The 23,893-nt window shown below is 37.6% G+C and overlaps 1 protein-coding gene and 1 long non-coding RNA gene across 2 annotated transcripts in view; one reads left to right on the top strand and one right to left on the bottom strand.

Annotated features, from left to right (window-relative positions):
* The window catches only part of PMFBP1 (polyamine modulated factor 1 binding protein 1), a 532,821-nt gene that overhangs the window by 420,428 nt on the left and 88,500 nt on the right, over positions 1 to 23,893 (bottom strand). The window contains exon 4 of the mRNA XM_074027855.1: positions 22,296 to 22,357. The gene's annotated coding sequence lies outside the window, so the exon portion shown is untranslated. The remainder of the gene's footprint in view (positions 1 to 22,295; positions 22,358 to 23,893) is intronic.
* The window catches only part of LOC123570470 (uncharacterized), a 128,753-nt gene that overhangs the window by 101,026 nt on the left and 3,834 nt on the right, over positions 1 to 23,893 (top strand). The window lies entirely within an intron of this gene.

Here is a 23,893-nt window from a genome sequence, read left to right as displayed (position 1 = left end):
CATGGATGAAACTAAAAAAACATGCTCAGTGAAAGAAGCCAGTCACAAAAGACCACACATTATAATTCCACGTATATGAAATGTCAAGAATAGACAAATTCATACAGACAGAAAGTAGATTGGAGGTTGCCTAGGATTTGGAGTGTTGGGGTAAAACAGAGACTGATCACTTGAGGGTAAGGAGTGTTTTCCTGGGGTCATGAAAATGTTCTAAAATTGACTGTGCTGATGGTTGCAAAACTACATAAAAATAATTTTAAAATTTAATTGTATATTTTAAATGGGTGAATTGTATGGCCTGTGAATTAAATCTCAATACTGTTTTTAAAAAGGGGGAATCAAAGTTTTATGTTTATAAAGGGTTCTACTCCTAAGAGCTAAATATAAATTATGGACTATTTAGGATATCCCTTTACTTTTAGATATAATCTCTGACAAAAATATTTCGAATACACTTAAGGGTAAAGTGAAATAAAATTGTGGTTTTCAAAATTGTTTTCTCAGAGGTGGACAAAATAAATCTTTTTTGGAAGCCAACGAAACAAAAATAATCTGGAGCTGTCTTGGTTGAAGCAGCGTGTAGGATTCATACACCTCCCACTCAGACCCCTGCCCTTCCTTCAATATTGGCATCTAAAGAATCTCCCCAGCGTTTGGAGGAAATCAAGTTGGAAGTTAAGCAAGAAGCAACACAAAAAACTGAGTAACTACAAAGAAGTAAAAAGTAAAAACTCTGCAAGTTGAACTGTTTGTTAGTTGGCAGGGTACCATGTAATAATATATCAGAATTATCTTGTGTTAGTAAAGATACAAACATTTGAATTCTATTTATGAACTTTGAATTCTGCTTCTGTAATTAGATTTGGGCTTTTTTTTTTTTTTTTCTTGAGATAGAGTCCCATTCTGTCGCCCAGGCTGGAGTGCAGCAGAACAATCTTGGCTCACTGCAAACTCCGTCTCCCGGGTTCAAACGATTCTCCTGCCTCAGCCTCCCCAGTACCTGTAGCTGGGATTACAAGTGTGGATCACCATGCCCAGCTGAATTTGTTTTGTTTTGTTTTTTTGTATTTTCAGTAGAGACTGGGTTTCACCATGTTGGCCCAGGCTGGTCTGAAACTTCTGACCTCAAATCATTCACTTGCCTTGGCTTCCCAATGTGCTGGGATTACAGGCATGAACTACCGTGCCCAGGTTGCATGCTTTTTTTTTTTTTTTTAGATGGAGTCTTGCTCCGTTGCTCAGGCTGGAGTGCAGTGGCGCGATCTCGGCTCACTGCAACCTCCGCCTTCCGGATTCAAGCAATTCTCCTGCCTCAGGTTCCCAAGTAGCTGGGACTGTCACAAGCACATGCTGCCATGCCGGGCTAATTTTTTTGTATTTTAGTAGAGAAGGGGTTTCACCATGTTGCCCAGGCTGGTCGGGAACTCCTGAGCTCAGGCAATCCGCCTGCCTCCCAAAGTGCTGGGATTACAGGTGTGAGCCACAGCGCCGCCGCATTTTTTTTTTTTTTTTTAAAGAGAATTATTCTAAAGTCAAGATAAGATCTACCTCTAATTTATGTTGTTTTTTTTTTTCTTATCTATTTGGATTAGGAATTTTTGTGTTTTTGTTTGTACAACAAAAAATATGTAAACATCCCCAAATAAAAAAATAGGTGCCCTAGATCTGTGATATTGGAAGTGCTGTTTTCCTGGCTCAATACCATTTACTTGGCTAAGAAAAAAAGGGCAGTTTCCAACTCACTTGTAGTTACATAGCCACAGACCCTTCTACTTGTATGGCTTATTAACATCAAAAATTTATATTCTATTATTATATGTGATATATTACACTATACTACATTATAATTATCCCAAAAACAGAACTGATCATTTATTTCTCTTAAACATATTTTTAATATATTTAAGGGTAAAGTAGAATAACACTGTGGTTTTCAGAATTATTTTTTCAGAGGCAGACAAAATAAATCTTTTTTAGAAATCCAAAAAGCAAAACCTTCCCAATTTCCCTATTTCAACTTAACTTTGAATCCTCAGGCTGATATCTCTTTAAACTCAAATTAATAGCCTCTCTTTATAGTCCTAGCTGATAATCAAGGCATAATCTTTCCCCTTTAGACATGAATTTTGGAGCTCCTCCTCCCTGCTAGCTCTTTCCACAGCTACCAACTTTTCTTGAGTCAAGTCTGTTTCTCACACTTTTTCTATGTACTGCTATTAGAATAGTCCTCAAGTGCTCTATGATGTTATTTCCTTACTCAAAAACAGAATTGTTCTCTGTAGTTCAAATTCCTCTCCATCTCTGTGTGACAGTTAATTTTGTGTCAACTTGATTGGGCCACAGGGTGCCCAGATATTTGGTCAAACATTATTCTGTTTTTGTGAAGGTGTTTTTGGATGAAATTAACATTTAAATTGGTAGACTAGACAAAGGACATAATCGACGATGGGCCTCATCCAATCATTTCAAGACCTGAATAGAACAAAAGGCTGATCTTCCTCAGACTAAGTGAAAATTATCCTGCCTCATGGGACTCAAAACTATGCCATTTGCTCTTCCTGGAGCTATAGCAGCTGCTAGTCTTTGGACTTGAAAGCAGATACCAGCTCTACAGATTTTGGACTAGCCAATGTGTCCATAATCCCATGAAAGGTATCTCCTATTAGTTCCATTTTTCTGAAGATCACTGACTAATATACTGTTTATCCCAACTCTGTAGTACCATTTCATAAGATTTTTTTTTTTTGGTCAGTGTCTTGCTCTGTTACCCAGGCTGGAGTGCAATGGTGCAAACAAAGTTCATTGCACCCTCAACCTCCTGGGCTCAAGTGATCCTCCTACCTCAGCCTCCTGAGCAGCTGGAACCACAAGTATGTGCCACCATGCCTTGCTAGTTTTTCAAATGTTTGTAGAGAAAAAGTCTCACCATGTTGCCCAGGCTTCCAGATCATCTCTTATTAGACCTCAAAATATTCTCTACTACAGTGAAATCAATCTATTTGTCAACTTCTACCCAATTTGCATAATTCCATTGAAATGCTTTTATTAAATAACTGATATGCATTTGTACCACCTACATTTGCCTCTCACATGTATCTCTCCAGCTAGGATGTTAACTACTTTGAAAACAGGAGTCTCTATTTTCTTTACTTCTTTCTACAATGATAACAAAGATTAACAATGTGAAATATAAAGACTATTAAATATATATACTTTATACCTATCTATACCTTAAATATATACAATGTATATTTATATACATATATGTAAATTTATATATATAATCTACCTCTTGCCTACAGTCTGGTACATGCTTTAATGTTAATTTTTGTTTGGTTGGTTTAGGTTTTCCTTAAAAGAATAACATTTTGGGTTAAAATTTGTTTGCCATTTTAAAGTATTCTGCTTCCACTTTCATTTTGCTGTTAGGACACAGAACAAAGTTATAGACAAACTTGAGTCTATATAATTTAAAAGTACAATTGAAAGAATGTTTTAATGTTGGGATGAAGTGCATACTTTACTGTATATTTTTCAAACTCAGTTATATTGCTTTGCTAAAAGTAAATAATATCACCAGGATACCATCTGGTAAAAATCTCTCTGTGGATTAAGCCAGAAAAGGAAGTGAATGAATTTTTATACATTGCATAGTTGTGGTTGCAAAACTGCAGTAAAAATATGTTTTCAATGCACTGGTGTAAGTGAGACTTCAGAGTTCAGCTACCTCATGTGATTTGATCCAAAAGGCTTGGAATATTTAAGACCATATCTCATCAACAGGGAAAAGGAGGAGTGTTTTATTTGCTAGCATTCCTATGACTTGGAAGAAAAAAAAATCTAGGAAATTGAAGTCCATGAACTGGAAAATATGAATTTGGTCTTTTAGAAAGTATTCATTTTAAAAATAATGGGCAGCTACTTAATGATAGGACATAGCATGTCAGAGAAGTCTGAGGCCATATAAGACAGTTGGATAAGATTTGACAGTGTCATTGTGTGCAGCCCAGCCAATGCAAAATGGTCAAATCAGTTTTTACCTCTTTTTTTTTATTTTAAATAATATGTTATCCAAGTCTTGATCTAGTCCAATGAGTAGAGGAATAGAAATTCTCCCCACCTCTCTAGGGATTCCATTCCAGAGACTAATAGATTTCACTGTCAGAAAACATTTCCCGGATTCAGTCTTAAATTTCTGTTACCTAATTTCATCCCATTACTTGACTATAAACTCTTATACTACCTTTAAAAATATCTTGACTTCTAAAATGTTTGCATCTTACAAATATTTGTAAAATGTTATAACTATACTCAGAGATGATTAAACAATATACATTTTGTTATTTTAATTTTTTAAGGATTAAAGTCTGAAGGCCATTATACATTTATTTTCCAGTCTGAACACTACTCAATTTGCTTATTTGGGGCATGTGCATGCTCCAAACTTATATTCTCTTTGTGATCTCAGCAGCACCATTTAAATAACTTTTATCTTTCAGCCACATGATGTGAAGCTTTTGCATATACAGACTAAAATCTCATTGACTGATTTTACTGCCACATTGCATTACAAAGCCATATATAATTTGCTACCACTGTCATCTCAAAGTCTCTTGGTAATACTGCTTTCCAAATACTGTATATCCTGCCAATTGAATGGCTGTGTTTCTGATTATTTTTCCCCAGATGTATTAGCTACATTTTTCCAGGTTGAATCGCATTTCATTTCCTGCCCATATTTCTAACCACTTTAGGTCCCTTTTATCTGCCCTTACTGGTTTTGTCAACACCATCCAATTTAGCATCATCTGTAAATTTAATTAACATGATGTGTATCCTCTCTTATAAATCACTAATGAAGTTTCTCTGCAATGATTTGTTTATTTTTAAAAACTCTAATGCTGCTTAATGTTTATGATCTTGCTTATAATGTTTATAATCTTAAGAATCCACCACTTTTTTGCCACTTAATATTTGTTTTATTATTTTAGGAGTGGTGCATGATAGACTAACAACAGAATCATGTTCAGGGTCACTGCTATCCTTTTTTGAATATTAGTGCTAAATTACTTTTATGATTGCTTCTGTACATAACAAAGCTTTTACTGACAATTTTCTACTCTGCTGTGTTTTTCCATAAATATGTTCTATTAATAACATCATAGAAGAACAACATTATGATGTTATTCTCATGCCCATGATGTAAAATGGTCAAAGATCCCATATTCCAAATTCTGCTGTGGAGTGAGTTTTTTAAATTTTAGATTCCAATTTACTGTGACAAGAGTTTGTTATATTAAATGAGTAAAGATAAATTTAGAATGTTTCTATTTTAAGTATTTTGGAAATGGTAAGTTGAACCAAGATCAATATGGTTCATATGAACTGAACAAGAGCTATTTTGTTCCTCTTTTATATTTGTAACTGCGATTTCTTTTGAATTTATTGGTAATTTAAAATTCTTTTGAGGTATTAAAACCTACTTTTAATTTCATTTTTATAAGGAAATACATTAGACCTCCAAAAGTATGTTTTGAAACATAATACTAGAAACAACATACATGTATCCACCACCTAGGTTAGGAAAACACCACCACCACCACCACCAGTACAACTTATCAGCTATGGAATACATTTTTCCAATTGCTTACCTCTTCTCTCCCTTAGGAGCATCTGATGCTATTAACTTTATAAAAATAATTTACTTTGTTTTGTTTATATATCTATATATGTATCCCTATAGTTAAGATGCATTTTAAAAAAATTGAATATCTCAGACATTTCAGTTATCGATTTCCATCTTACACTAATTTACTTTTTGTAAGTATTTCTCTTTTCCTACATGAATATTTTGCCATGTCTTCAATAATCTTGGAAAAAAGAATACATTCTTTTTTCTTCAATTTTTTCTTTACCTAAATCCCAGCATTAGTTTTACATACCACAGACTTTTCTTTTTCCTATTAATCCATCCTCTTAACTTACATATTTTGGGACAGTTTCTTGTACTCATTTATTGGTGTATACGTATTTATAAATTGCTTATTATGGCCCAATTATGGCATATAGATCTGATTTTACATACTTAAGTCGGTAGGCATAACTTGCTTTTTCAGCCAATTTGTATATCTTATTATATTTGTTAAGAAATTAGAAAATTCTTGCGGGTACCTATGACATATATATACATACATATGTATATATATGTCATAGTTACTCATGGTTTTCATCCATGGTTCCTGGCTCATAACCCTCATATATATGTATATACATACATATCTCATATACATATAAGAGTTATGAGTACATATATATATACACCTATGATGTATATATAGACATGTCAAGGAGAATAACAAGGAGTAACATGCTTTTTCAGCTAATTCTTATATCTCATTATTTCTAATTTTATATAATAATTTCTAATTTTATCTAATAATTTCTATTATTAGAAATTATTTCTAATTTCTAAGAAATCAGAAAATTCTTGTGGGTACCCATGACATATATATACATACCTACATACATTAATATACATACGTATATATACATACCTATGACATATGGATATATACATCATAGGTACCCATGGTTTTCATCCATGGTTCCTGGCTCGTAACTCTCATATATATACACACACACACACACACACACACACACACACACACACACGTGTGTGTATATATATGAGAGTTATGAGTGCATATATATACATACCTATGACATATGTCTACAAATGTCATAGATACCCATGGTTTTCATCCATGGTTCCTGGCTCGTAACTCTCATATACACACACACACACACACACACACACACACACACACACACACACACGTGTATATATATGAGTTATGAGTACATATATATACATACCTATGACATATGTCTACATACGTCATAGATACCCATGGTTTTCATCCATGCTTCCTGGCTCATAACTCTCATAGCCCTTGTTTGTCTTTCATTATAATGTTGGGGCACTTCAGGCCTCAGGAGCAGGCTTCAGGAGCAAGCATCAGGACAGAGAATCTGTCTCTCTGGCCTTCTCCTGTCCTCCCTTTACCTGCCCAAGGCAGAACTCTGATCTGATTGTGGGTCAAAAGACCCTCATTCCAGAGAAGGTCCTGCACCATACTCTGGAGGAAGAAATGCTGCACAGAGAGGCCAAGAAGAATCTAAACAGGCATTGGTAGATTTCCCCATTCAGCCTATTAATATGAGATTGTACCCTTTTTATTCAATCACATTTCATGCCTATGATTCTTCATTAAAAACCCAAGAAGTACTATCACATTTGGGATTAAGGAAAACAAAACCAAACCAAGAAGACTGGGTTCAAAGAGCTTCCAGATAACTAAACATGTGGAGGTTCCTAGATTATGGCATGCCCAGAGAGTACATGGAAGTTCCAAGCCCTTTCCCCCATTTCCTGCCCTGCACATCACTTCATGTGTGTTCTTCGTAATATCCTTTATAATAAACAAATAAACTAAAGTAAGCATTTCCCTGGGTTCTGTGAGCCGCTTGGCCAGAAGCTCCAGAGGCTTGGACTTGCCACTGGTGTGGAGAGAGGGCTCAGTTTTGGGGACTAAACCCTCAATCCATGGGATCTGATGCTATCTCTAGGTAGATCGTGCTGGAATTTAATTAGCAGACATTCAGCTGGTGTCTGCCGCTTGGTGTGTGAAAAAAAACTCCCTCACCTTTGGTCGCAGAAGACTTCTGCGTCGATGATTGCTGTGGTGGTATGAAAGCAGAGGAAAAACATGCTTAGAGAGTTTTCCCCAAACAGTACCTAAATATAAGATCTATATTTATTCCCTCATAGATTTAAACTTCTATTATTTTTAAAAATTATTATTTATTTATTTTTTGAGATGGAGTCTCTCTCTGTCACCTGGGGGGAGTACAGTGGCGTGATCTCAGCTCATTGCAACCTCCAGGGTTCAAGCAATTCTTCTGCCTCAGCCTCCCAAATAGCTGGGGCTACAGGTGCGCGCCACCACACCCAGCTAATTTTTGTATTTTTAGTAGAGACAGGGCTTCACCATGTTGGCCAGATGGTCTCGATCTCTTGACCTTGTGATCTGCCCCCCTCAGCCTCCCAAAGCCCTGGGATTAAAGGTGTGAGCCACCACGCCCAGCCTAAACTTCTATTTTTAAATATCAAAATTTTCCTATCATAATTTTTTATTCCATTTTAATTTCCATTTCTCATCTCCATATCCATAACTTTAATGTATTTCCATTTGCTAAACAAAAACTCAACTTTCATCCTTATATAGTACTGATATCACATAGTAGAAAGCTAACAAGCTGAAGGCTTTTTCATATTTTACCAGTTATCTTGTTCATACTTTTAAAATTACACTCAATTATTTAGAGAAAGATGTTCATCTCCATGTGGTTTATGATAGAAACAAAGGGAAACAATCAAAATGTCTAATAATTGGAGATCTAGCTAAATAAAATACAGTACAATCCTACAATAGAATATTAGGAACCTAATTAAAATTGGCCATTACCAGTTTTAGCCTATCAGTGAGAGTCTCTTCACCTAGTAATATCTGAGATATAAAAGCAAATGTCTCAGGGTGGTCCACAACAGTTGAGGGAAAATATGGGTTTACAAAAGCCAAGTCATTACATCTCAAGAGGGACAATTCTGTGGCACCATTCACTCCTCAGAGCTCCCTGGGGGATCAAGCTGAAGTTAGGCTTTTGAAACTTCATCTTTGCCTAGCTTCTACCCTTGCTCTTTTTCCTTCTTTTCTCATTTTCTTTTGAGAGCACTCAATAAATCACTGCACAAGAATCTCTTTCTTGAGTTCTGCTTCTAAGGGGACCCACTGACCCAAAGAATCAGTTACAGAAGTGATCCTAGAAAGCAGGCTCCTAGACTGAGATTCTGGATCACTCAGTGACTGGCTGGCTGTCGAGGACCCCAAAATTAGTGGTGTTTTTGGCATTCTGTAGCAGTAATGCAACTGCTAAAACTTGAACAGGGATGGAATACATGTAGAAAATAATGCATTGGCTTGTGCCATACTTCCAGATTTAACAGGAATGAGTTAAGTGGTAAGTATGTAAGTATTGATACAGGAGTTGAAAAGAAATTACTTGGGCAGATAGTGAGGGTATGTTAGTCCTCGGTAAGGTTTTCCTTTTAACGAAAAGCAGCCCCAAAATCATTTTTTTTTTCCTAACAAAGAGCAACCTGTAAAATTAAGCCGCAGACATAAACAAGCAAGCTGAAAGCTTGCACAGGTGAATGCCAGCAGTTGTGCGTACAGGAATATACTACCTGGGACAAGACATGTTCAATATGGTGGCTCCGTCTTCTCTTTTTGCCAGCCATGTGTACAGTAAGAAGCAGGCAAGATGGAGTCGGCCAAGTGGAAAGTTCATTTGCATAAGATTAGGGTGGGGCAACCAGCCTTCCCCATTGCTATGTAAACATCACACCTAGTCAAACCCATTTGTGAGCTCTACCTAAATCAGATGCTGCCTCCTCAAGCCTGCCTATAAAATCTGCTGCAGTCCTCCACTTTACCTTTTTCAGATGCCTCTCTCTTGCAAGAGAGAGCGAGCTTCTCTCCTCCCTCCTTTCTTCTGCCTATTTAACTTTCTACTCCTTAACCCACCCACATGTTGTTCTTAATCCTCTTGGCGTGAGACAACGAACCCCCAGTATTTACCTGACGACAATGCCGCTTCAGTATCACAGAACTGAATGGCTGTTATCGAGCACTAGTGATACTATGAAGAAAGGAAAGGATGATTAATTACCAATTCAAAACAATGTGTGAAATTCTCTTTTTTTTTTTTGAGATGCCGTCTCGCTCTGTTTCCCAGGCTGGAGTGCAGTGGCATGATCTTGGTTCACTGCAAGCTCTGCTTCCTGGGTTCACACCATTCTCTTGCCTCAGCCTCCCGAGTAGCCGGGACTACAGGTGCCCGCTACCTCGCCCAGCTAATTTTTTGTATTTTTAGTAGAGACGGGGATTCACTGTGTTAGTCAGGATAGTCTCGATCTCCTGATTTCATGATCTGCCTGTCTTGGCCTCCTAAAGAACTGGGATTACAGGCATGAGCCACTGCACCCAGCCAACGATGTGTGAAATTCTGAGATCTTCATTTCTAAATTGTTTCATAGTAAATTAAATAATAATTAAAGAAAAGCCTCAAAAAGACATAGGAGCATGCGATAATAAAGAGTCTTAACCCAAGCCTGTCTCACAGCAAGTTTACTGTGTTAAGAGACTAACCCAAATATTATTTTCCCTGTTCCTAAACAAAAACTATGAATGTTTCTGTGCAGTATTAAAAAAAAAAGGGGGGGGGGGGTGGCTGGCAAGATGGCCGAACAGGAATAGCTCCCGTCTGGAGGTGCCAGCGAGATCAATGTAGAAGGCAGGTGATTTCTGCATTTCCAACTGAGGTACCCGGCTCATCTCATTGGGACTGGTTAGACAGTGGGTGCTGTCCAAGGAGGGTGAGCCGAAACAGGGTGGGGTGTCTCCTCACTCGGGAAGCACAAGGGGTTGGGGAACTCCCTCGCCTAGCCAAGAGAAGCTGTGAGGGGCTGTGCTGTGAGGAAGAGTGCACTCTGGCCCAGATACTATGCTTTTCCCACAGTCTTCGCAACCCACAGAGCAAGAGATTCCCTCAGGTACCTACGCCACCAGGGCCCTGGGTTTCAAGGACAAAACTGGGCGACCATTTAGGCAGACACTGAGCTAGCTGCAGGAGTTTTTTTTCATACCCCAGTGGTGACTGGAATGCCAGTGAGACAGAATCGTTCACTCCCCTAGAAAGGGGGCTGAAGCCAGGGAGCCAAGTGGTCTAGCTCAGTGGATCCCAACCCCATGGAGCCCAGCAAGCTAAGATCCACTGGCTTGAAATTCTCGCTGGCAGTACAGCAGTCTGAAGTCAACCTGGGACACTCGAGCTTGGTGGGGAGAGGGGCGACCGCCATTTCTGAGGCTTGAGTAGCCCGTTTTCCCTTTACAGTGTAAACAATATCCCGGGAAGTTTGGACTGGGCAGAGCCCACCACCACCACAAAGCCACTGTAGCCAGACTGCCTCTCTAGATTCCTCCTCTCTGGGCAGGGCATCTCTGAAAGAAAGGCAGCAGCCCCAGTCAGGCGCTTATAGATAAAACTCCCATCTCCCTGGGACAGAGCACCTGTGGGAAGGGGTGGCTGTGGGCACAGCTTCAGCAGACTTAAACGTTCCTGCCTGCCACTGAAGACAGCAGTGGACCTTCAAGCACGGTGCTCAAGCTCTGCTAAGGGACAGACTGTCTCCTAAAGTGGGTCCCTGACTCCCATGCCTCCTGACTAGGAGATACCTCCCAGCAGGGGTCAACAGACACCTCATACAGGAGACCTCAGGCTGGCATCTAGTGGGTGCCCCTCTGGGAGGAAACTTCCAGAGGAAGGAACAGGCAGCAATCTTTGCTGTTCTGCAGCCTCTGCTGGTGATACCCAGGCAAACAGGGTTTGGAGTGGACCTCCAGTAAACTCCAGCAGATCTGCAGCAGAGGGGCCTGACTATTAGAAGGAAAACAAACAAACAGAAAGGAATGGCATCAACATCAACAAAAAGGACATCCACACAGAAACCTCATCTGAAGGTCACCAACATCAAAGATCAAACGTAGATAAATCCACGAAGATGAGGAAAAACCAGCGCAAAAAGGTTGAAAATTCCAAAAACCAGAACACCTCCTCTCCTCCAAAAGATCACAACTCCTCGACAGCAAGGGAACAAAACTGGATGGAGAACGAGTTTGAGAATTTGACAGAAGTAGGCTTTAGGAGGTGGGTAATAACAAACTCCTCCGAGCTAAAGGAGTGTGTTCTAACCCAATGCAAGGAAGCTAAGAGCCTTGAAAAAAGGTTAGAGGAATTGCTAACTAGAATAACCAGTTTAGAGAAGAACATAAATGACCTGATGGAGCTGAAAAACACAGCACGAGAACTTCATGAAGCATACACAAGTATCAATAGCCAAATCAATCAAGTGGAAGAAAGAATATCAGAGAATGAAGATCAACTTAATGAAATGAAGTGTGAAGACAAGATTAGAGAACAAAAATGAAAAGGAACGGACAAAGCCTCCAAGAAATATGGGACTATGTGAAAAGACCAAATCTACATTTGATTGGTGTACCTGAAAGTAATGGGGAGAATGGAACCAAACTGGAAAATACTCTTCAGGACATTATCCAGGAGAACTTCCCCAACCTAGAAAGGCCAATATTCAAATTCAGGAAAAATAGAGAACACCATAAAGATACTCCTCGAGAAGAGCAATCCCAAGACACATAATCATCAGATTTACCAAGGTTGAAATGAAGGAAAAAATGTGGGCAGCCAGAGAGAAAGGTTGGGTTACCCACAAGGGAAGCCAATCAGACTAACAGCGGATCTCTCAGAAGAAACCCTACAAACCAGAGGAGAGTGGGGGCCAATATTCAATATTCTTAAGGAAAAGAATTTTCAACCCAGAATTTCATATCCAGCCAAACTAAGCTTCATAAGTGAAGGAGAAATAAGATCCTTTACAGACAAGCAAATGCTGAGAGGTTTTGTCACCACCAGCCTGCCTTACGAGAGCTCTGGAAGGAAGCACTAAATATGTAAAGGAAAAATTGGTACCAGCCACTGCAAAAACATACCAAATTGTAAAGACCATAGACACTATAAAGAAACTGCATCAACTAACGGGCTAAATAACCAGCTAGCATCATCATGACAGGATCAAATTCACATATAACAATATTAACCTTAAGTGTAATTGGGCTAAATGCCCCAGTTAAAAAACACAGACTGGCAAATTGGAAAAAGAGTCAAGACCCATCATTGTGCCATATCCAGAACACCCGTTGCACGTGCAAGACACACATAGGTTCAAAATAAAGGAATGCAGGAATATTTACCGAGCAAATGGAAAGCAAAAAAAAGCAGGGGTTGCAATCCTAGTCTCTGATAAACAAACTTTAAACCAACAAAGATCAAAAAGGACAAACAAGGGCATTACATAATGGTAAAGGAATCAATACAACAAGAAGAGCTAACTATCCTAAATATATATGCATCCAATATAGGAGTACCCAGATTCATCAAGCAAGTTCTTAGAGACCTACAAAGAGACTTAGACTCCCACACACTAATATTGGGAGACTTTAATACCCCACTGTCAATATTAGACAGATCAACCAGACAGAAGATTAACAAGGATATTCAGGACATGAACTCAGCTCTGGACCAAGCAGACCTAACAGACATCTACAGAACTCTCCACCCCAAATTAACAGAATATACATTCTTCTCAGCACCGCTTCACACTTACTGTAAAATTTACCACATAATTGGAAATAAAACACTCCTCAGCAAATGCAAAAGAACGGAAATCATAAAAAACAATCTCTTGGACCACAGTGCAATCAAATTAGAACTCAGGATTAAGAAAGTCACTCAAAACTGCACAACTACATGGAAACTGAACAAACTGCTCCTGAATGACTACTGGGTAAATAATGAAATGAAGGCAGAAATAAATAAGTTATTTGAAACCAATGAGAACAAAGACACAATGTACAAAATCTCTAGGATATAGCTAAAGCAGTGGCAAGAGGGAAATTTATAGCACTAAATGCCCACAGGAGAAAGCAGCAAAGATCTAAAATTAACACCCTAACATCAAAATTAAAAGAACTAGAGAAGCAAGAGCAAACACATTCAAAAACTAGCAGAGGACAAGAAATAACTAAGATCAGAGCAGAACTGAAGGAGATAGAGACACAAAAGCCCTTCAAAAAAATCAATGAATCCAGGAGGTGGTTTTTTGAAAAGATTAACAAAATAGACGGCTAGCCAGACTAATAAAGAAGAAAAGAGAAAAATCAAATAGACACAATAAAAAATGATAAAGGGGATATCACTACCAATCCCACAGAAATACAAACTACCATCAGAGAATACTAGAAACACTTCTATGCAAATAAACTAGAAAATCTAGAAGAAATGGATAAATTCTTGGACACATACACCCTCCCAAGTATAAACCAGGAAGAAGTCGAATCTGTGAACAGACCAATAACAAGTTCTGAAATTGAGGCAGAAATTAATAGCCTACCAACCAAAAAATGCCCAGGACCAGATGGATTCACAGCCAAATTCTACCAGAGGTACAAAGAAGAGCCGGTACCATTCCTTCTGAAACTATTCCAAACAATAGAAAAAGAGGGACTCCTAACTCATTTTATGAGGCCAGCATCATCCCGATTCCAAAACCTGGCAGAGACAAAATAAAAAAAGAGAATTTCAAGCCAATATCCCTGATGAACATTGATGCAAAAATCCTTAATAAAATACTGGCAAACTGAGTCCAGCAGCACATCAAAAAGCTTATCCACCATGATCAAGTCAGCTTCATCCTTGGAATGATACAGGGCCAGTTCAACATATACAAATCAATACACGTAATCCATACATAAACAGAACCAATGGCAAAAACCACATGATTATCTCAATGGATGCAGAAAAGGCCTTCAATAAAATTCAACATCCCTTCATGCTAAAAACTCTCAGTAAAATAGGTATTGATGGAACATATCTCAAAGTAATAAGAGCTATTTATGACAAAGCCACAGCCAATATCATACTGAATGGGCAAAAACTGGAAGCATTCCCTTTGAAAACTGGCACAAGACAGGGATGCCCTCTCTCACCACTCCTATTCAACATAGTATTGGAAGTTCTGACCAGGGCAATCAGGCAAGAGAAACATATAAAGGGTATTCAAATAGGAAGAGAGGAAGGCAAATTGTCTCTGTTTGCAGACGACATGATTGTATATTTAGAAAATCCCACTGTCTCAGCCCAAAATCTCCTTAAGCTGATAAGCAACTTCAGCAAAGTCTCAGGACACAAAATCAATGTGCAAAAGTCACAAGCATTCCTATACACCAATAATAGACAGAGAGACAAATCATGAGTGAACTCCCATTCGCAACTGCTACAAAGAGAATAAAATACCTAGGAATACAACTTACAAGGGATGTGAAGGACCTCTTCATGGAGAACTACAAACCTCTGCTCAAGTAAACAAGAGAGTACACAAACAAATGGAAAAACATTCCATGCTCATGGATAGGAAGAATCAATATTGTGAAAATGGCCATACTGCCCAAAGTAGTTTATAGATTAAATGCTATTCCCATCAAGCTACCACTGACTTTCTTCACAGAATTAGAAAAAAAACTACTTTAAATTTCATGTGGAATCAAAAAAGAGTCCGTATAGCCAAGACAATCCTAAGCAAAAAGAGCAAAGCTGGAGGCATGCTACCTGACTTCAAACTATACAACAAGGCTATAGTAACCAAAACAGCATGGTAAACCAAAAGAGATATATAAGACCAATGGAGCAGAACAGAGGTCTCAGAAATAATGCCACGCATCTATAACCATCTGATCTTTGACAAACCTGATAAAAACAAGCAGTGGGGAAATGATTCCCTATTTAATAAATGGTGTTGGGAAAACTGGCTAGCCACATGCAGAAAACAGAAACTGGACCCCTTCCTTACACTTTATACAAAAATTAACTCAAGATGGATTAAAGACTTAAATGTAAGACCTAAAACCATAAAACCCTAGAAGAAAACCTAGGCAATACTATTCAGGACATAGGCATGGGCAAAGACTTCATGACTAAAACACCAAAAGCAATGGCAACAAAACCCAAAATTGACAAATGGGATCTAATTAAACTAAAGAGCTTTTGCACAGCAAAAGAAACTATCAACAGAGTGAACAGGCAACCTAAAGAATGGGAGAAAACTTTTGCAATCTATCCATCTCACAAAGGGCTAATATCCAGAATCTACAAAGAACTTAAACAAATGTACAAGAAAGAAACAAACAACCCCATCGAAAAGTGGGAGAAGGATATGAACAGACACTTCTCAAAAGAGGACATTTATACAGCCAACAAGCATATGAAAAAAAGCTCATCACCACTGATCATTACAGAAATGCAAATCAAAACCAAAATGAGATACCATCTCATGCCACTTAGAATGACGATCATTAAAAAGTCAGAAACAACAGATGCTGGAGTGGATGTAGAGAAACAGGAATGTTTTTACACTGTTGGTGGGAGTGTAAATTAGTTCAACCGTTGTGGAAGACAGTGTGGTGATTCCTCAAGGATCTAGAACCAGAAATACCATTTGACCCAGCAATCCCATTACTGGGTATATACCCAAAGGATTATAACTCATTCTACTATAAAGACACATGCACACTATGTTTATTGCAGCACTATTCACAATAGCAGAGACTTAGAACCAACCCAAATGCCCATCAATGATAGACTGGATAAAGAAAATGTGGCACATATACATCATAGAATACTATGCAGCCATAAGGATGAGTTCATGTCCTTTGCAGGGACATGGATGAAGCTGGAAAGCATCATTCTCAGCAAACTAACACAGGCACAGAAAACCAAACACCACATGTTCTCACTCATAAGTGGGAGTTGAACAACGAGAACACATGGACACAGCGAGGGGAACGTCACACACCGGGGCCTGTTGGCGGGTGGGGGGCTAGGAGAGGGATAGTATTAGTAGAAATACCTAATGTAGATGACGAGTTGATGGGTGCAGCAAACCACCATGGTACATGTATATCTATGTAACAAACCTGCATGTTCTGCACAGGTATCCCAAAGCTTAAAGTATAATAAAAAATAAAAAACAAAACCAGAATGGACATAGTAGCAGTTGGTAGAACCCTTACCTTGGTGTCCTGACCTGTGGAGTCAAAGCAAATATAATTAATTAGTAAAGTTCCTAAAAATGCCCCAACCATTAGTAAGTAAATGGTAAGTAAAAAATAGCAGATAGTAAGTAAAAAATAGCATTGTATCCCTAAAGGATATGCAGAGATCAGACGTACCTTCAGAAATGTAAAGTATATAGGATTAATGGTTAATTTTATATGTTAACTTGTCTGGGCCACGATGCCTAGATATTTCATCAAACACTATTCAGGATGTTTCTACGAGGGTTACTGAATGAGATTTACATTCAAATTTGTGAGCTCTGAGTAATGTAGATTGCCCTCCATCACGTGGGCAGGCCTTATCCAATCAGGAGAAGGCCTGAAGAGAACAAAAACTTTATTTCCCTGGAGCAAGAGGGAATTCTCTCTCCTACTGCTTTCAGACCTCATTTGCACATCAATTCTTCCTGGGTCTACAGCTGACTCCCTTTGCAACTCTTTTTTTTTTTTTTTTTTTTTTAATACTTTAAGTTCTAGGGTACATGTGCATAACGTGCAGGTTTGTTACATATGTATACTTGTGCCATGTTGGTGTACTGCACCCATCAACTCGTCAGCACCCATCAACTCATCATTTACATCAGGTATAACTCCCAATGCAATCCCTTCCTATATCTCCAGCCTGCTGGGCTCCTCAATCAGATTTTGGACTGGCCCAGCCTCCACAATCACAGGAGCTAATTCCTTAAAATAAATCTCTTTATATATGCACATCTTATTGGTTTTGTTTCTCTGGAGAATTGTGAATAATATAGGCAGGTAGTCCTCATCTCATCCCCATTTAATCCACAGGTCAGATTTCTATAAAAACTGGATGAATTATGGCAGAAAACAATGAACTACTGTAAGTTTAGCCAAACAGTAATACTGAATGTAGCTGTTGTGCCAGATGTGGTATTTAGAGAAGAAACTATAATTAGTAAATTAACACGGCCTTTGGTACATACTGTGTATCTATTGATTTGGAGATTGCATTCTTTTCAATATCTATTCACAAGAAAGGAGAATCAGAGGAAGGATGCATTGAAAAAACAATATAACTTAATATATATAGAAAAAATAATATATGGTGGAATTGTCAAAGCTTTATCTGTACAGGCCAGATAGTAAATATTTTAAGCTTGGTGAGCCAAGAGGCAAAATGGAGGATATGATAAAGGCACTTATTTATATTATCCAAAAAATGCACATTTCTCAAACTTTTTATTAAGTTCAAAACATATTAATAATATTCTAGTATAATTTTTTGAAAATACAAGTCTCCTAATATGAACAGAATCCTTTTTGTGTGGAGATAACATTTTGCTAAAAATGGGGGTACAAAGTTAGTGTTCCCAATTATTAAAATTAATTGTAACGTACACCTGTTAAAGCTAATCTGTAATGAGATTTTACACATTTAATCTTTGAAAATGTCTTTAACACAGATGATACATATTACCAAATACTGATATCAGTCATGAGCATATGATATTAATTGAGCATATTCATCAATTGGAAGGCACTCATAGAATTAGATTAGATTCTTTTCTTGATAATTGCAGTTTAACATTTCATTACATTGTATATTAATCACTTCCAATTGACAGTCAGGTGGAAGCTGCTCAATCACAAAGTTAAATGGATTTTAAACATAGAAATTTCCTTTGCACTTGAATCGAGGTCCAAAAACTCTTGCTGGAGCTGGAATTGCTTGGAAAATATATTCACTCGAAGTCATATGAGAATGATAGATCCCACTTCTTGTTCTGATTCGAACAATGTGAGTTAACATTGAAATGACTCTACTGCAGCACATAACTGTGATTTGCTATTGAATTAATTAAAATAATTATTAAGTCTGTAGCAAAAAAAAAATTTCAGAGTCATTCATTGTCTGACATATTGGTTGAGAGAGATTCTTCTTACTTAGAAAAGTTTCAGTCTTGGCCCTGAGCTCAAAAATTCAAAATAAAACTTTACAATTACAAAGGCATTGAACTTTTGTGTGGTAAATAAATTCAGGATAGTCGGCTTCTCTTTTGGACAAAAATTCACAGAACAAATGATGTTTAAGTTGGCATAAACACTGAAGTTCACTATTAACACTACTGGTTCAATAACACACAAAAAAGAGATTCAAATATTTTCCACAAAGTACCTGCTGATAAATAATACAATGAATAACTATGGCTTAAATATGGCTTTTGTAAATTTGTCCAACTAAGTCTTTTTCTGCTTCACATATATCCTTACCACTAACAGTTATAATACATCTTAGCAGATTCCACTTCAGGTTATACTATATTAATGTTTTTTATACATTTTGCCTGTAGCTGTCTCAAAGAGACTATTCAAGAGTCAAGGAACTCATGTGCCTTTTTCTTTTTCTTTTTTTTTTTTTGGTCTTGTTTTATAACTGACCATTGGTGGTGTTTCCAGTGTCCTCAATTTTCCTTATGGAAAGGCTAACAATCTTTTAAATGCTAATTTTCTCAGGATATATATCTTCAGCTACTACAACCAAACACAATTTAATTAACTCATTATCAATAAATGATTTTCCTTGCTTGGCTAACAAAAGCACCACTTAGGAACTTACTTTGGTGCATCCTCATTTACATTTTTTTGTTGTGTTTTGTTTTGTTTTGTTTTGAGACAAGGTCTTACCCTGTCACCCAGGCTGGAGTGCAGTGGCTCAATATCAACTCGCTGCAACCTCCACCTCTTGGGTTCAAGTGATCCTCCCACCTCAGTCTCTCAAGTAGCTGGGATTACAAGCACATGCCACCATGCCCGGGTAACTTATTTTTTTGTATTTTTTGTAGATATGGGGTTTTGCCATGTTGGCCAGGCTGGTCTCAAACTCCTAGACTCAAGTGATCCACCTGTGTCAGCCCCTCAAAATGCTGGGATTACAGGTGTGAGCCACCACACTCAGCCCATTTGTGTGTCTGTGTATGTGACTAAATTATGCTTCATGAGATATCCCATCTGAAGTTTTCTACCTTTTTTGACCACTGCTTTCCTATGAGTTGAAAACACTGTGCTGAGAGCTTAGTCTGGTAAAGTTGACATATATTATTTTAGCATAGCTATAATGTCACTGCATAATAAATACAATACTTTGACATCTAATTCAATAAAAATTATCCACATTCCATTGTGTCTTAAAAGTGTAACACTCAAATCCACTCTCTCTTTTCTTGATTTAACATAACGCATACTCACTGGTAATTTTTTAAAACACATGACAATGGTATGTGTGACTCTTGATATGTTATTAAGTTATGACTACATCACTGAGACTTGTAGTGTGCTGTGGAAGAGTGCAAATTGAGAAGAATGTCAACATAGTCTCAATCACAACTACTTTGCCCATTGTAGCAAGAAAACCATGATAGACAATATGTAAACAAATGGGCATGAATGTGTTCTAATAAAATTTTACTTACAGACACTTAAATTTTACAAAATTTTCACATACCAGAAAATACTATTCTGACTTTTTCAAACATTTAGAATGTTTTCTAAAAAATTCTTAGCTCATGGGCTGCATAAAAAGAGGTCACAGGCCAGATGTGGCATGTGAAGCATAGTTTGTCTACTTGACATATACTGTCATGGTCCTGCTCCCAAGACTATGTTAATTCTGCCATCACAATATAGTCAAAAGGGACCTGAACTATCTGAACATTTCAAGTAACATGATATTGGTCCACTATGTTGATGGCATCATATTCATCAAAACCTGATTCACCAGAAGTACCAAATATACTGGATACTTAGCAGAAAAAAAAAAATGTACTCCAAGCAGGAAGAGACCAAACACAAAGATAGAGAATCCTGCCCCAATGATAAAGGTTTCAGGGGTCCAGTAGCATAGAACATGCTGGATCTCTTCTCCAAATTAGAAAAATGTATTGCACTTTGTACCTCCAACACTAATGAAAATGTATAAAATGTGGTAAACTTCTTCAGAACAGATGCAGTATTTGAGAATACTGCTCAGACCCACTATCAGTGGATGTGGAAGGTTGCTTCTTTTGAGGGGGGCACAGAGCATAAAGAGCTCCACATCAGGTTGACGTTATTAGATAACAGTTGTGTCACTTAGGCAGTATGATTTGGCAGATCCCATACACTGCAGGTGACAAAACCAGTCAAAGCCATTAAAGTAAAAGAAAACTACAGGCCAATACCTCTCATAAGCATACACATAAAAATCCTCAGCCAGGAACAGTGGCTCATGCCTGTATTCCCAGCACTTTGGGAGGCTGAGGCAGGAGGATCACGAGGTCAGAAGATCGAGACTATCCTGGCTAACATGGTGAAACCCTGTCTCTACTAAAAATACAAAAAATTAGCGAGGTGTTGGCGGGCCCCTGTAGTCCCAGCCACACAGGAGGCTGAAGCAGGAGAATGGCGAGAAACTGGGAGGTGCAGCTTGCAGCAGCACTGCACTCTAGCCTGGGTAACAGAGTGAGACTCCGTCTCAAAAAACAAAACAAAACAAACAAACAAAAATCCTCAACAAAATATTAGCAAGTCATATCCAGAAATATATAAAAGGAATAATAAACATGACCAAGTGGGGTTTATTAGGGAATGCAAGGCTAGTTTGTTATTTAAAAATCAATCAATATAATCATCAGTCTACCAACAGTTTAAAGAAAAAAATCCACATGATCAAACCAATTGATGCAGAAAAGCACTTGACAAAACACAGGTTATTTCCATAATAAAAAGTCAGTAAACTAAGAATAGAAGGAACTTACCAGTCCTGACAAAGGGAATTTAGAGATGATCTATAGCTAATAATACCTATTAGTTAAGGACTAATTGTCTTCCTCCTAATAATGGAGACTTGACCAGGCACGGTGGTTCACGCCTGTAATCCCACTTTAGGAGGCAAAGGCGGGCGGGTCACACAAGACCAGGAGTTCAAGACCAGCCTGATCAACATGTCAAAATGCCATCTCTACAAAAAATACAAAAATTAGCTGGGCATAGTTGTAATCCCAGCTACTCAGAGAATCACTGGAACCTGGGAGGTGGAGGCTGCAGTGAGCCAAGATCGCACCAATGCATTCCAGCCTGGGTGACAGAGCAAGATTCTATCTCAAAAAAAAAAAAAAAAAAAAAAAGAAAAAAAGAAAAAAAAAGTAATTAGATAAAGATGTACAAAATGCAATGCAGCCTGGGCAACATAGTGAGATGCTGTCTCTACAACAAAAAAAAAAAAAAAAGAAGAAGAAAAAGAAAAAGAAAAAACGCTGGGCATGGTGACTCACATCTGTAGTCCCAGCTAATCGGTTGGGGAATTGCTTGAGCCCAGGAAGTTGAGGCTGCAGTTACTCATGATTGCACCACTGCACTCCAGGCTGGGCAACAGACTGAGCACTAAGACCCTGTCTCAAAACAACAACAACAACAAAAAGTACTAACCAGTTTGAGCTCTTCTTGTTTCTTTGCCATTCTTGTAAGTTTTAGAATCAGCTTATCCATATCTACAAGAAAAAAAAAACAGTTGGGATTTCCTTTTCAATCTAGATGCCTTTTATTTCATTGTTTCATGAACACGCTGACCACCAGTCCTAAGGAAGTCTTACTCAAATCAATAAAGATAAAAAAAAACAAAAACAAAAACCCAAAAAACCAAAACCATAAGGATTGGAGTAGAAGAAATAAAACTGTACATTCACAGAGGACACGATTGTCTCATGTAGAAAATGCGAAGAAATCTATAAAAACAAAGGACAAAAACCAACAAAACGCTAGAACTAGTAAGTGAGCAAACATGATCACTGGATACAGGTCAACACAAAATAAAATTTATTTTATGTCTCTACACTGGCAATATACAATTGGAAACTGAAATTAAAAACATAATACCATTTAGAGGCTAAGGCAGGAGGATCACTTAAGGCCAGAAGTTCAAGATAAGTCTGGGCAATAGAGCAAGACCTTATCTCTATAAAAAATTAAAAAATTAGCCAGGCATGGTGGTCTGCATCTGTAGTCCTAGCTTGCTTGGAAGGCTGAGGTAGGGAGATCACTTGAACCCAGGAGTTTGAGGCTGCAGTAGGCTATGATCTCACCATTGTACTTCAGCCTGGGTGATAGAGTGAGAACTTGTCTCTAAAATGATGATGACAATAATAAAAATAATAATGCCATTTAAATAGTTATTTTAAAATATACAGGTATTAGTGTAGCCAAACAGGTACTAATATGTATGTTGAAAACTATAAAGTACTCATGAAAAAAATCAAAGACCTAAATAGAGACATACCATGTTCATAAAATGTAAGACTCAACTTAGTAAAGATGACAATTCTAAAATTGATCTGTAGGTTTAAACAAATGACCACATATTATATAATCGCATTTATATGAAATGTCCAGAATAAGCAAATCCATGGAGATAGAAAGTAACTTAGTAATTGCCTATGGATAGAGGGTGGCAGGGGGTTGAGGTGAATATGGGTAGGGCATTTCTTTTTGGAGGTAATGAAAATGTTCTAAAATTGATTGTAGTGATGGCTGCCCAACTCTGTGAATACACTAAATACCATTACATTTTATACTCTAAATGGGTGAATTGAATGATTTGTGAATTATATCTCAATAAAGCAGTTACAAAAAAACCCCATCAACCACTATCCATTATGTAGTTTAAAAAACCAGAAAAGCACATTTTAAAACTATATAACAACATTTGACTCAATACTGTCACTTTGAGAAAACCAAAAAAAACAGAGATATGTAAGTAATGTTTATCTATAGAAAAACTTTTACTAAATTCTCTCAGGAAAAATTAGAAATAACCTATAATTCCAGTTATACGACTGTTCCAATAAATCGTGATACATTTGCATGATGAGTGTTTTAATTTTTAAGAGTTGTATAGTTCAGAAAAATGTCATGTGAAATAAACTTTACTGAAAAAAAATCCAGGTATGAAAGTATGAAATGCATAATGTATTTTTAAATTTTTATTTATCTATTTGTTACTTAGTCTCATTTTGTTGCCAGGCTGGAGT

This window comes from Macaca fascicularis, chromosome 20 (assembly GCF_037993035.2).
Source record: "Macaca fascicularis isolate 582-1 chromosome 20, T2T-MFA8v1.1".
Taxonomy (NCBI): Eukaryota; Metazoa; Chordata; class Mammalia; order Primates; family Cercopithecidae; genus Macaca; species Macaca fascicularis.
Note: the sequence above shows the minus strand (reverse complement) of the source record. Positions and strands in the feature narration are given on the sequence as shown.